This window comes from Apium graveolens, chromosome 5, assembly GCF_009905375.1.
Source record: "Apium graveolens cultivar Ventura chromosome 5, ASM990537v1, whole genome shotgun sequence".
NCBI lineage: Eukaryota > Viridiplantae > Streptophyta > Magnoliopsida > Apiales > Apiaceae > Apium > Apium graveolens.
Window position 1 is genome coordinate 60,404,793 of NC_133651.1, and position 12,985 is coordinate 60,417,777.

Here is a 12,985-nt window from a genome sequence, read left to right on the forward strand (position 1 = left end):
CCAAGTAATGAGATCCCAGATATGATCCCTCAAACGATTAGCAAGAACGAACGATAAACGAGTCGTAAAACAATTAAACGACAAGTAATGCAACAGAGTTTAGTGCAAGGATTAAGGATTTTAATCAAGCATTTAAGCAAGGATTAGCATAAGAAGATGCTTCCACCACCAAGTGGTGACAAGTGGCAAATGGTGAAGTCACCAAGGTGATGTCATGCTTAGTCATACTCCACTCACTTTAATCAACCAACAAATCACCCAAACATCCCATTCACTTCATTTTCCACCACAAACACATTCAACAAAGAAAGAACTCTCCCAAGAACATCTACTCTCGGCTTCTTCATCATTTCAAGGAGAAAAATTCCAAAAATCAAGATCCAAGCTTTGTTAATTTGCAAGGTAATTACCCAAGGTCCCTTATGATTAGATAAACATATCTTAGGAGTATAAGCTTCTATTTATTCATGAATCTCTTCCAATAAATCAAGGAAGAAGATGATGAATAGTGTTTTCAAGATTTCTAACTTTATTTTCTTTGATTTCCTTTAAGATCCAAGTATTCATAAGTTATCTCAAGGCTTCTTAAGGCTTCCTAGCTACTCTAATCACTCCAAGGAAGGTATAACCCCTCCAAACCCTAACTTTACTTTGAGTATTAGTTTTAGTTTTGTTTTTTATAGTTCATGAGAGCATGATTCTTGTATGTTTAGGGTTTGGTTGGAATTGTAATGATTTTGGGTTATAAATCTTGGTTGTTGGTTGATGAACCTTAAGTATAGTTAGTAGCTCTTGTTTGAGATTGAATAAGTTGGAAAAATCATGAGGTTATGGACTGAGTTAGTAAGGTTTGGATGAAGTTTGGTGTTATTGGTGGTTATGGGTTGATTTGTGGTTGATTTGTGGTTGATTGGAGTAGTTTAAACTTTGGTAATCGCGTAAACATAGTAATGCCCGATTTACCTTAGACTGTTTTGTGCTTAACTTTTGCACCCAACCACTCACTGCCATGAACTGACCATTACCATTTTTAGATAGTTCATGTTACGAGCTTCATTTTGATATGTGGTTCGCTTTAATCTGATGTACGGTTTAGGAGAAACGACCATTTTAAGTAACGGCATTTCGCGAACGAACCATTACCCCTCACCTTACTTTGAAACCTTGGTTAAGGCCCTTAAATGACTAATTGGAGTATGAAAAAATTATGTAAAGTGGATTAGGCAGTTGGTAGGGTATTCGCGAAAGCGTCGCCTTAAAATTCATAACGGTTAATTTATTAAAAATGGTGGAACCAAGGGTACTCCAATGACTTATGTGATTTGTTAAGCATAGAAATGACCATAAGCGAACGTTAGGGTTCAATTGGTTAAAGTCTAATTTCGACCGGGGTTTAATTCCGACTTATGTTGTTTATCATAGCTTATCGGACCTACTCTAAGCTTAAGTCTATCCGGGAACACTCAGGCAAGTTATCTACCCGTTATACTGTTGTTGTGATGTATATGTATATGCATTATCTTGTGATAAATGCATAATTGTTATTAGCAAATCTTGCGATATATTGGAGCATGCTGATATGGTATATATGCATGCCTGTTTCGTAATCTTTTTATCTAATGTTGATTCAAATGCTTATAAGTTGCATAATACCTATGCTAGAGATAAGCAGTAGTTGCGTATACCCTTAGTATAGGGGACCCAAAGGTGAACATTTTTCTAAACCGGGAGTCGATGTTCCCGAGTATAGTATATGTATATATATATAAATAGTTTTCAAAACTATTAATCGAATAAGGTTTATTCGATAACTTTATTTTATTTAATGAATATTATTTTGAATATTCATTCGAGGACTTATGACTCCGCTTTTTTTATTTAATGAATATTATTTTGAATATTCATTCGAGTACTTATGCCTCCGCTCATTTTATTTAATGAATAATATTTTGAATATTCATTTGAGGACTTATGACTCCACTTATTTTACTAAATAATATTCTTTATTTTATTAAAGAATAATGTTTTGATAATCAAACTTATTTTTTATTATTCAAATAAAGATCGTACTTTCATATAAGTATATATTTGGTTATTTATTATTCATTTCAAGTATGAGTTTTAAAACTTCTACTTCAATTATTTTTATAAAGATTATCCTTATGGGAATATTATTTAAATAATAATATTCAGATATCCTCCAACATATCGGGACTGATTTATTTTATTAAATCAGCATTACTCCAAACATTCTCAAAAATGTTTTCGAGTCTTCAAAATGATTTTAAAAGTTAGAGCGGATCCCAAAACTCGTTTCCAAATTTAAGATCTTCCTTTCGAAGGGGACTTGAATACTCGCTCAAGAATCTAAGGGATCCGGCTTTGTGGTGTATTTTATATTCGCAACGTGGTTGCTGTTTTGAGAAAACAATTTGATTACTTGCCCAATATTCGGGAAGTAAGTCCATCTAATTGAGTCGGCATAAGTGACAGGCCGGGGTATGGTCTATGAAGGTCAGTCCATCCACGCGTGAGTTGCCGGGTAACGGTCTAGCGCGAGGTCCTAATGTGGCCAGGGTGATGACCGGCGAGGAATTCATCCATCTACAGTAGAAAAGGTTACTTAATAGGTATCTTTGCCTGATCAGCAAGATATCGGGTTTATGCCAAAATTCTTTTCTTTCCAAATTCATTGGATATTATAACTCTCTATATACTTTTCATAACAGAGGATTTCAAGGAATGTATGAGATATATATATAGGTGTATATATATATATCGAGAATTAATAAAGTATCTAGTAACTTTATTTCTTTAAATGATATTTCAAAGATTGACTCTATTCAAGTCTTATATTGTAGTCTCATCTATGTGATGAACTTTTGAAACTGATTATAACTTGAACGGTGGTAGTTCAAGTAGTATTTGGAAAAGATATAAGTATATTGGAGTATCTTGTAACTTTATCTTTTCAACTTATATCTAGTTAATGATTATCTTATGCATGACAAAGATTTTCAGAAAAACGTTGAGACAAGGTTAGATATATGAGATCACCTCGCAACGATATTTTTATACAAGTTATAATCTAGAACTCTATGTATATTATGCATGGAAGAGGATTCTAAGATTTTGAAAAGTATATATACTTATATACTGAATATTTTGCGACTTGGTCGCATTAAGATATCAAACTTGGTTCATTTCTTCTTGACCAAGACTTTCATGTGTACTATGAGTATGCTCATATATTGTTAATTATTATACATATTATTTCGGCGGGCTTGTTGCTCACCCTTGCTTTCTTCTTTCATCACACAACAACAGATAGACAAGATAAACAGGATCAAGCTCCCAATTCGCGAGCGGATAGGAAATGTTTCGCAGTTTCCTGTAGGCGTTGATGCCGCCGTAGCTGAGGTATGAACTACCAATAGGCTAGGTTTTCAACTATTGATGTACCAGACTTATGTATATTATGAATTGTAATAATGTCAAAGAATATGTAAATTTATTCAGAAACCCTTTTGAGGTGTAATGACTTATAATTGTGGAATAAAATGACTTGTGTTTCTTTTGGTATTCATCTCTGAGACTATAACTTGTGGTGTGTGTGTGTGTGTGTATTGTGGGGTCGCAGTACGCAGTAGTTGGTTGATTGTTAAGATTAAGTATTATTAAGGGAAATGGAACTCGTGACAACCCGGATCCCTGACCCCGGATTTGGGGGTGTTACATACACCCATGTGTATCTGGTGAACTCATCCACTATGACTATAACATATTTCTTCTTTGCAATAGACATGACATTCACTGGAAGAAATAGATCAACATGTAGTAGGTGATAAGGCTCAAGAATTGAAGATTCAATCTTGCTCTTGAATGAAGATTTTCTTTATTTTGCCTTTTGACAGGAATCACAAAGACCATCAGGAGCAAATACTGATTTTGACAAACCTCTCACAAGATCTTTCTTGATAAGTTCATTTATATTGTTGAAATTCAAATGAGAGAGTTTCTTGTGCCAATTCCAGCTTTCTTCAATTGATGCTCTATTTAACAGACAGATTGCAGAACCATCAGTACTTGTTGAAAGCTTGGCTTCATAAATGTTACCATGCATGTATCCTTTCAGAATAACTTTGTCTGTAGATTTACTTACAACTTCACAGTGTTCTTCAAAGAAATCCACATGATAACCTCTGTCACAGATTTGACTAACACTAAGCAGATTGTGTTTAAGTCCTGAGACCAGAGCTACTTTTTCAATAATGATATTCCCCATATTGATATTGCCATATCCCAAAGTTTTCCCCATGTTGCCATCTCCATAAAAAACACTTGGGCCAGCTTTCTCTACAAAGTCTGGTAGCAGGGCTTTATTTCCAGTCATATATCCTGAACATCCACTGTCCAGAACTAGGATGTTTCTTCTATTGCCCTGCAATCACAAAGACCACTAATGATTATTTTTAAGGACCCAGACTTGCTTGGATCCTTTGGCCTTATTAAGTTTGTTAACATTTGCAGCAGATTTAGCATCAGAGTTTTTGTTAATTTTTTTCTTATCAGCATTTACACTATCAGACTTTGCATCAGAACTTACACTAGAAGGAACAATGCTAACTTTCTTTAAAGAAGGTTTTATTTGATAATAATCATAGTACAAACTATGATATTCCTTACAAGTATAAATGGAATACCATAAACTACCACAATGAAAACAAGGATTTTGTGGTCTATATCTAACAGAGTGACTCTTAACTCCTGACTTTGAAGGTAAGGAGTTTATGTTCTTATTTTTCCTACAAAAAGAAGCCAGATGGTTAGAAATTCCACAGTTATAACATTTCTTTCTAGGAGCATTAGGAACAGGCTTATAATCATTACTTTTATTCACACCTTCCTTTCTATTCCTATTTTTCCTAGGTGGCTTAACCTTGTTTACATTCTTAACATCTTTCAGCTTATGCTTAAGCTGCTTCTTTGTCATTAAGCCTATGTTAACTTCAGTTGTCTTATCCTATTTTGGTTTGTCAGAAGTTAATTTCTCTTTAACTTTTGATTTATCAATATCAGACTTTACAGCTATAAACTTAACAGGATTTACCTTAGGCTTTTTTTAACAACCACAGGCTCAATTTCTACAGTTCCCTTATCATTCTTATCATCTCCATAACCTAAGCCTTCTTTCCAGTTTCCACTACTAAAACAAATAATGAGTTGTTCTGCCAGAGTTAGTCCAAGTCCTGATAATCTCTTTTTCCTTTTCTAACTCAGTTTTTAGAGACTCATTTTTTTTAAGCATTTCATCCCTAACATAAAAGGCATCATCTCTATCTTTCTGAGTTTGATGGAACATGACTAACTCTTTTTCTAAATAATCATTCCTCTTTTTATAAGCAAGATTTTCAGAAGTTAATCTTTCACATGTTAAAGTTTGATCTCTATAACTAATGAACATGGTTTTAAGATATCTTCTCAACTCATTAATATCATCAGTATGAAAGGCATAAGTAGTTTGAGGTACCTTTAACTCAGCAGCATCAGAACTACTATCAGCATTTGCCATCAAGGCATAGTTCACTTCACTCTCAGAATCTGAAGTGTCTGTCCAGCTTTTCTTCTTTGTGACAAGAGCCTTGCCTTTGTCACTATTCACTTTCTTGCAATCAGGAGATATGTGGTCTTTCTCACCACAATTTAGCATTTGACACTTGTGTAATCTCCTCTGTCAGACTTTCCTCCTTTGCCTTCAGATTTTCTGAAACTCTTCTTATCAGAATTTGCACCTTTCTAGGAAAACTTCTTTCCCTTTCTGAATTTCCTATATGCAATCCTTGTGATTCCTTTCACCATAAGAGCACACAGCTTCATCATCTCTTCATCAGGATCCATCTCAGGTAAGCTTTCAGTTTCAGAGTCATCATCAGTATCAGAACTTGATGATTCAGTATCAGACTTTGTGATGAGAGCTTTTCCCTTGCCTTTCCTTGAGGCAGCTGCTTTGGGGAATTCCTCCTCAGCCTTAAGAGTGACTGTCCTTGATTTTCTTCCTTTTCTCTTATTTCTTTGTTCCATCTCAAGTTCATGAGTCTTGAGCATCCCATAAATTTCATCAAGAGTTGTTTCTTCAAGATTATAGTTGTCTCTTATAGTGGTGGCCTTCAAATCCCAACTTTCAGGAAGAGCTAACAGGAATTTAAGATTTGAATCCTCAAGATCATATTCCTTGTCAACTAGTGATAAATCATTCAAGAGTTTTACAAATTTGTCATATAAACCAGTTAATGACTCATCAGGCTTTGAGTCAAAGTGCTCATACTCTTGAGTGAGTATAGTCTTCATGTTCTTCTTAATTGAATCAGTTCCCTGGCATCTTATCTCCAAAGCATCCCATATCTCATTTGCAGTCTTGCAGTTAATTACACTGTTTGACATTACATTATCAATGGCACTATGCAGCAAGTGTCGTACCTTAGCATCCTTAGCAATTGATGTGATATCTTCAATAGTGTAATCACTCTTCTCCTTTGGTACTGACTTTGCTGGTTCACCTGCAAATACAACAGAGAGTTTGGTTGGCTTGTGTGGTCCTTCATTGATTCTGTCAAGGTATTCTGGATCAGTAGCTTCCAGAAACATAGACATCCTCACCTTCCATATGGAATATTCATATGGTTTCAGTATGGGAACACTAATAGTCTCATATCGACTTTGGATTTGAGTCTTTGGAGGTTCTTCAGTTTTGGTGGGCTTGGTTGGAGTTTGTTCTTCTTCAGACATGATTGTTTTCGGATCTTAAACTGTTTGTATGTTAACAGATCTGCTCTGATACCACTTGTTAGGTCACACACACTGTAGAAGGGGGTTGAATACAGTGTTTATCACAATCAAATCGAATTAAAGAACACAAGTAATAGAAAACAAGCTTTATTAAACTCTGTTACAATATGGAACTGTCCTCTCTCAGTGATGAACAAATTATCACAAGAGCTGCTAGGGTTACAATAAATAATAACTTCGATTATGATAACACATATAGTGTAAACCCTATGTCTGTGTTTATATACTACACAGTTACAAGATAATCTTTAATTGATATTTGAATATGATTCTGTATCCTAAAATATATCAATTAGATATCTTCTTTTCCAAGTATTCTATTCTTCATAGAATTTCTTCTTCATGCATATCTCTTCTTGCATTTGTCTTGATCTTCTTTCCTTTCAATCAGCCGCCTTCCTTATCTGAAAGTCTCCTTAAGTCCTGATATTATCTTCTGATAAATATCTCCTGATAACTTAAGTTCTGACAACTTAAGTTCTGACTTCAGTATAAATGTTGATTTCCAGTTAAGTACTGATTTGTCATGTTAAGTAAGATCTGAAAACTAAACACAAATCATATTAGTCATGACATTATCAAATATATCTAACATATTCCCTTTGAGAAGATGGTTCTTGTGTGACTGAATGTGTCTCAACTGTTAAATCCCTTTGAGACTCAGGTTCTTGTGGACTAACATCCATAGCAGAGGACTGAACCTTGTTCTTCTTTCTGGTGTACCGAACTGCTGATCCACCTTTTCTTTTCAAGCTGCTCTTTTCAGCTATCTTGGTCATTTCAGTTTCTTTGAGTACTGGAATCTTTTTGAGTAGAGCACTAGCATCATTAGTTGGCTCCTTGGTACCGGTAATGTTAATAGATTCATCAAGATTTTCAACTGTTGGTTTCTTGATCTTCAACCTTGACCCAATGGGCATCTGATCATTAGAATTTGAATCATCATGCATGATCAGTCTTCTCTTTCTGACTGTGAAACATCCTTCTTTCTCCTCACTCTCACTCAATAAGGCCTTTAGAGCTTTCGGTTCAGATTTAAAAGATTTCTTAACTAGCTTTTTCTTTGTTACAACTGATGCCTTTTGAGAGACACCAGAGGCAGCTAATTTAGTGGCTTCGGGAAGTGGTACAGAGGTGTCAGCATCAGGATTTACAGGCACTTGTGTAGGAGTAGGTCCATTTCTTAACAGAAATTGTCTGACCTTCTTAGGTAGGAAAGAAGGTCCTGAAAAGTCATTCTTTTCATCCCTTTTAATGTGATCAGTGATAGCTTTTTCAGCAATTTGAAACACAGGGAGCAATTCATCATTATCAAATTTAGCATTAGGGCATAGAAAATTGAAAATCAATTGAAGAAATCTAGTATACCTTATAACTCCTGATGTATCTGCTCTCCTAGCAATCATGAATTGAAGTATAGTATTACCATAGTCAAGATTACCATAATAAAGGAGATAGTACCCAATTTTTAGAGAAGTAGATGGAAGAGCATCAAAATTTGATGTTTTATTCAAGAAAGACCTGGAGATGCAGTCAAAGAAAAAATTTCATTCTCTCTTCAATTTTGTCCTTGTCAGCTTGCCAATGGTTTTGATTTCACCTTTATAGCTCAGTGTCCTTAGCATAGCAAACAGTTGCTCAGTATCATAGTTATCAGGAGCACCATCACACGCAGGCAATCTCAAGGCTTGAACCAAGACATCAGCATCAACTTCATACCTGCGTCCCTTATATTCAAAAGAGAAAGCAGTGTTTGTTTCATTAACAAGAGCTGTATTCCATACCTGCATTACAGCCTTATCTGACACCTTGGTAGGATTTGTAAGAGCATACCCAATTGGACATTGGAGTAAGAAATCCTGAATATCATGAAAAGTTTTTAGAAACTGCTTATGTGTAAGCAAAGCCATATAGTTATTGCTGCCAAAGGTGTTTCCATGAATGATAGTAGTTTTGCTTATGATTTGTGAAACTTCAGAAGATGACATGATGTATGTAGGAGTTGAGTAAGGATATGGGTGAGATGTGGATAGTGAGGTTGTGTGTATGATGATTTTTGTCACTGAAGTTCTTGTGGGTATATAGGTTTGCAGAGCTAAATTATGTATAACACACACACACGAAGAAGGAAGCGTATATAATTGGACTTCTGACAGATGGCAATTACATATGACATTATTTGTGTCATAACTGTAAAACCAACCGAAGTTCATCATTGTTTGAGAGTGAAGGAGATGAAAAAGGAAAGAGATTTGAGAGTTTTGTGTTGGGAAGATATGATTAGACTGGATGATGAATGGTGGTTTATATAACCAAGAGAGAGGGAATATGAAAGGATTAGGCATTTGGTTAATTATTAACTGGAGAGTTCACTGAATGATTTAACCAAAAAAAATATCTAAGTGATACGCGTCTCCCTAGACTGATTTGTAATGATGACAAAGATATATGTATACATGTACATTTAGCAAATAAATCACTTAATTTAACATGCATATAGAGAAATATATCATTTATTCCCAAAATAATATCTTTAAAAATATTTAGGACATCATAAGAATTTGATCAATTTATATCAGAATTTGATCAAATAAAAAAATTATTTGTCCCAACTAACCATACCATGTTCGTTGACAAGCTTTGTAAATGTTGCTTCAGGTAATGACTTTGTAAAGATATCAGCCAGCTGCTGATCAATAGGAACAAAATGAAGCTCAATTGTCCCTTCCATGACATGTTCTCTTATAAAGTGATATCTGATACTAATATGTTAAGTAAGAGAGTGTTGCACTGGATTTCCTATAATGGAAATAGTACTTTGATTATCACAATAAATAGGAATTTTAGAAAATGATAATCCATAGTCCCTGAGTTGGTTCCTCATCCATAGTAACTGTGCACAGCAGCTTCCAGCTGTAATATATTCAGCCTCGGCAGTTGAAGTAGAGATGGATTTCTGCTTCTTACTGAACCATGAAATTATTCTTCCTCCCAAAAACTGATAACTTCCAAAGGTACTCTTCCCTGTCTATTTTACATCCAGTAAAGTCAGCATCTGAATATCCATACAATCCAAAATCAGCTTCCCTAGCATATCATAAACCAAGTGATGCAGTACCCTTGAGATATCTAAAGATTCTCTTAACTGCAATAAGATGTGGCTCCCTAAAATTTGCCTAAAATCTTGCACACAAACAAGTGGCAAACATAATGTCTGGCCTACTAGCCGTTAGGTACAAGAGAGAACCAATCACACCTCTGTAGTTTGTGATATCAACTGTTATACCTTCATGAGGATCAAGCTTTGTAGCAGTTGCCATATGAGTAGTTGCAGTTGCACTTTCTTGCATATTGAACCTTTTCAATAGATTCTTTGTGTACTTGGACTGATTAATGTAGATGCCATTATCAGTCTGTTTAATTTGCAATCCCAAGAAATAGCTCATCTCTCCCATCATACTCATTTGATATCTTGATTGCATCAACTTTGAGAACTTATCACACAGTTTTTGATTAGTTGATCCAAAAATGATATCATCCACATAAAATTGATGAAAATCTTTACCTTTATTCAGATAAAATAAGTTTTATATATTGTACCTTTTTTTAATCCACTTTCAAGGAGAAACTGAGCAAGGGTCTCATACCACGCTCTAGGTGCTTGCTTTAGTCCATAAAGTGCTTTGTCAAGTCTACAAACATAGTCAGGATGTTTAGGATCCATAAAGCCTGGTGACTGTTCAACATAGACTTCTTCTTCAAATTCTCCATTGAGAAATGCACTCTTGACATCCATATGAAAGACTTTGAATTTCTTGTGTGCAACATATGCCAAGAAAATTCTGATTGCTTCCAGCCTAGCAACAGGAGCAAATGTTTCATAATAGTCAATGCCTTCTTGTTGGGAATATCCTTTAGCCACTAACCTTACCTTGTTTATGACGATGGTTGTAACGTCTGGGAAATTTACATCTGTATTATATCATGTTTATAATAAATTATGTGTGTTAATGTGTCATTTATGTGTAATTAACTGTCAAGCCCTAATTGATATGTATTACGTGCATTCTGTGTCATCCCGGTAAATATAAGATATTTTTCAGATATTTTATTTTGCATTCATAACTTTCATTTCAAAAGTTTTACAACCCGAATCATGATTTTATAGCTGATATTTCAAATAAAATAATGGGCCTTATTTTTCATCAAACGGCTTTTACCATCGCATTATTCTAAATATCTAGGTATTTTGCAAATTTTCTCGTTCGCGAAAAATGACTTTTCCGGGCCCCATTGAGTGTTAAAAACCCCACAAAAATCACATTTTTATTTTTATAAAATTATAGGACTTTCATTCGTACCATTTCTTTGTATTTTTGCATTATTCACAATTTTGGGGAAATTTTGGCATATATATTGCATATATAAAATATTTATAAATTAAAATTTAATACTCAAAAATTATAAAATTAGGGGCTTATAATTTTAAAAGATGTAGAATTAGGGCCTTAATTTTATTTAGGAGTATTAATTTTACTACTATAAATAGCCTAATTTTTATTTAATTAAATAGAATTAATCATTAAAAATCAGAAATTAATTAAAATTCTCTACAAACCGGGTCGGGAAGAACCAAGTCGGGTCGAAGAATTAATCGGTGATTTCGAGCAGATTACAGCACCAAATCCAGTGATTCAAGTACTGAAATTGAAGGTCTTGATCTGTTCTTTCCATTTCTAGTATCAATTTCATGTTTTAATACGTTATTTTTGATTTTCGATTGCTAAGGTTTATGTTCGAATTAGGACTTTTTGATTCTAGGGTTATTATGATGTTTTGTGTAACGCCCTCCAGACCCGGGGTATAAGTCTGGGGGTTACTAGCTAATCACCAAACCTGTACAATCTGATTAACAATTAATAAAGAAATAAAATTAAACCCCTTTAACACTAACCAGGATCTTTTTAGGTTGAAGTATGAAAACAAGAACCACTAACTACTTTTATTACAAACCAACATTCAAAATCTCACAAACTCTCTTTATTACAAACCATTGTCTAATTCATTTTTATGAGTCAACAGGCTTTCGTTTCACGCAAATCGGACTAACGGTTTAATTATTATCAATTAAATACTGATAATTCCATTTATTATTCACTATAAATAATTATTATTAATTTTTAAAATTCAAAAATAATTTTTAAATCATTATTTAAGAAAAATCAGAATTAAAAATGATTTTTCTATAATTTTTGGAATTAAAATGAATTTATTATGATTTATTGAAAATTATTTGATTAATTATCAAAATAATTAATCACTTTTAAATAATTAATAAATAATAATTAAATAATAATTAAATAATAAATAATTAAGAAAATAATTCAACCTGATTTTTAGAAAATAATTCAGAATTATTTATAATATAAATCAATTAATTAAACAATTAATTAATCAATTTATAAAATAAATAAATCTGATTTTTAGAATTAAAATAAATATAAAAATAAAATAAATTATAGAAACATTTGTCAGAAACCAGAATCTGTCAGAAACGGATCAAAGGCGGGTTGAAATTGGGTCAGAAACCGGGTTGCCAAGAACAATCCGGGTCGGGATGAACACACCAGAAATTTTCCAGATTCCGGTGGGTTCCCCGGACTCTGGCAACCACGATTCAGGCCAAAATCAGTACCGTTTGTACTGATTTTTACAGGGTTTCAACTCAAAACAACTCCCTCAATCTGACTCAGGCCAAAACAAACCACAAACATCACGGAATCACCATCTCCGGTCAAAACCGACTTCAACTCCGTCCAAAATATGAAATCATTCATTTGTATATGAAACTTAACGTTTAATAGTGCAAATTAAAGCTATGAATACATACAATCAAAGCCCTAACATTACAAGAACCAAATATTCACAGAAATCATCGAGTTGTGTTTTGAAAATCTGACATAAACCCTAGAAATCGTGAATCACTATCCAGGCATCGTTTGTTCAATTAAACACCATGAATCGACTGTAAATCATCTAACAAAGCTATATCAATCATCAAAACATCAAAATAACCCCAGAATCAAAAAGTCCTAATTCGAACATAAACCCTAGAAATCGAAAATCAAAAACGATGCAA